This window comes from Mastomys coucha, chromosome X (genome assembly GCF_008632895.1).
Source record: "Mastomys coucha isolate ucsf_1 chromosome X, UCSF_Mcou_1, whole genome shotgun sequence".
NCBI lineage: Eukaryota > Metazoa > Chordata > Mammalia > Rodentia > Muridae > Mastomys > Mastomys coucha.
This window is the reverse complement of record NC_045030.1, coordinates 135297289-135299810: the sequence shown is the minus strand read 5'-3', so window position 1 is coordinate 135299810 and position 2522 is coordinate 135297289. Positions and strand designations below refer to the sequence as shown.

General features: G+C 51.3%; 1 protein-coding gene across 1 annotated transcript in view; it reads left to right on the top strand.

Annotated features, from left to right (window-relative positions):
- The first annotated feature begins 202 nt into the window (after positions 1-202).
- Positions 203-2522, top strand: part of Acsl4 (acyl-CoA synthetase long chain family member 4) — a 67916-nt gene continuing 65596 nt past the window's right edge. Inside the window, exon 1 of the mRNA XM_031378208.1 lies at positions 203-653. The gene's annotated coding sequence lies outside the window, so the exon portion shown is untranslated. The remainder of the gene's footprint in view (positions 654-2522) is intronic.

The window sequence follows — 2522 nt, the reverse complement described above, 5'->3', positions numbered from 1 at the left end:
AGACTAGGTTAAGGTCTCTCTGATAGGAAGCGCGAGGCAGTCCAAAGATAAGTATCTAACTAAGGGCAGCTGAAAGATGACCCTGGGGGAACTTTCATCCTGGGTGGAGTCCCGGATAGCCCGCTAGGGCGTGGGCCGCTTCTGCGGTTCTAGGCTACTGGGCGCCAAGTCCTCCCGGGCTGTTTTGCCCAGCACTGCGGGAGCGGCATGGTGGCTGTGGGCTCCAGGGAGGCGACCTGAGACCCCTCGGAAGCAGCCCTCCTCCTTTGCAGCAGCTGCAAGCCCGGGCTGGCTCCGCCTCTGTGACGTCCTGAGCAAGCGGAGGCGGGCGTGTGGGTGGGCCGAGCCAGCGGCCGCCTGCGATTCGGCGGGCTCAGCCACACCACCGTGCTCCCCCGCTCCGCCCGCCCCTCCGGGCTCGTCTTTTCCGGGCTCGCGCCGGTCTCCGCCTCCGCTGGCTGTCCGGGTTGCGCGCGCGCCGCTGCGGCTCTCCCTCTCTCTCTTTTTTTTTTTTTCCACTGGCCTCCGCGACTCGCCCCTCCTTGCCAGGCAGCTCCAGAGCTAGCGGGCACGCGAGCTCCTCTCCGGGAGCTTCCTTCCCCTTAAGGCCGGGACCCAGTGGCAGACTCGTGGCGAGCGAGGCAGCACCTTCGGTGAGTGATCCTAAGCTGGGGAAAGATGCGGCTGCTGTGCCCTTGCCCCGGAGAGCCCCCCAGATTCCTGCCGGGCTCCGCGATCCTCACCTGAGCCGGCTGGAGGTCAGGGGTGGTGGTGGTGTGTGTGTGGGGGTGCGCTCGGCTTTCCGGCCGCGGCCTCTGTCTCATGGAGAGAACCACTGTCACTATCTCCTCCTTTGATGCTCTCTGGGATCCTCCAGAACCCCACCTGGCTCTTCCCTGTACCCCGCTGTACCCTGAGAGCCATGAGAACTCTTCCTCCTGGGGGTACCGGGCTTTGCCACGACTCAGTTGACTTGAGCACACTAAGTGCCTGCTAGACCTCCAAACGACCTTTAGGTCGCCCCTAGACCTCAGCTCCATTTTGTCCCCTCCCAGTCACTCTCTAACAGGGTCCGGGCGCCCACGGGTGGTGTTGGTGGCGGCGGCGACGGTGATGTCTTTGCCTCTAGAAACATCTGCCCTTTCGAATTTGAGGAGGGTGCCTTCGCTTTCGAAAGATACCCTCTCAGCATCCATACCTTTACGTATGTTAGCAAACAGCTGGATCGTAGCTGAAGCTTGTACCCTGTGTTCTTCCCGTCTTTATCTCCGCGATCAGTAGGTGCTGTATATTTAATATTAGGTTTATTCACTTCCTCTTCCTCTCGTTCGAGTACTGAAAAGAACTGTGGCTGATGTCTATAGACAGAAAAACCTAGGAGAATGTGATTCATTGCCTAACTGGTTACATATTTGAAATCAGACGTCATTTCTCCTTCGAAGACATTTTTTTTATCCTCTTGAAATTAATTTGCACATTCGTACTTTTCATCTTAAAAAAGTCAATCTTTACTCAATAGAAACGACGGTAGGAATGGGAATAAAGGGGAAATGAACCTTGTTGAAGAAGTAAGCAATTTGCTTTCCTGGTTCATGGTTTAATCAACCACTTAGTTTCCTCTTCTGTGGAAATATGTCCAGCTGGCATGCAGCTGGATTCAAGCATAACCGAGGTGCCTTCTCCGGTTTTGTCTCCTGAACCTGTAAATTCATGCTTAGTAACACGTTGTTACAGATATTTAACCCAAGAAAGCTGTTTCCTGCACTTACTTGTAACTTTAGGTTTTTCTTTTTGTACTTGTAACTTTAGGTTTTTCTTTTTGTACTTGCAGTTAGCAAGGCTTCCGAATATTCTGAATGCATAAACCACCACGTGGAGATCAATGACAGTGCTGCTGCTGAGCAGGTCAAGCAAAATTTGAAATGTAAGGCCTCTTCCCTTACATGGCAAACGTAGCTCTTCTTTTCAGTGGAGTCTGCAAACGTGCAAAAAAACGTGGTAGACTCCTGTTCGAATTTACGCTCTCTGCCGTTTCCATGGAGGAACCAGTATCACATTGTCAATACATGTGCAAATTGAGATAAAGGACCTTGGCATCAGTCAGATACAAAAAAATTTTACTGTATTGGGTAGAGATGTGATGGGTAGAGGAAGAACAAAAGCTTGCCTAGACTCTGGCGATGCTACAGCTCCAAGCCCAGCCTCTCAGCCAGACTAGCTCGATACACCTTGAACACGGCACTTTTCTTAGTTTTCACATATATAAATTAAGTGTCTTTCTGGTTGCCAGGGTGATCCATAAACCCCCTCATTTAAAAAAACAACTGGGATTTTTTAAATGAATATATATGTATTTTAGTGCCCGTCTCATTAAGGCTGCGGCTGAATCTTGTTATATCAGCTTAGAACATCATCTCAAAGTGCGCATAGACTAGCTTTAATCAATAGTTAGTAGTTCTTAGCTAGGGTAGTGGCCCAGGACTTTAATTCCAGCACTTGGGAGGTTTAGGTGTAGGCGTTGG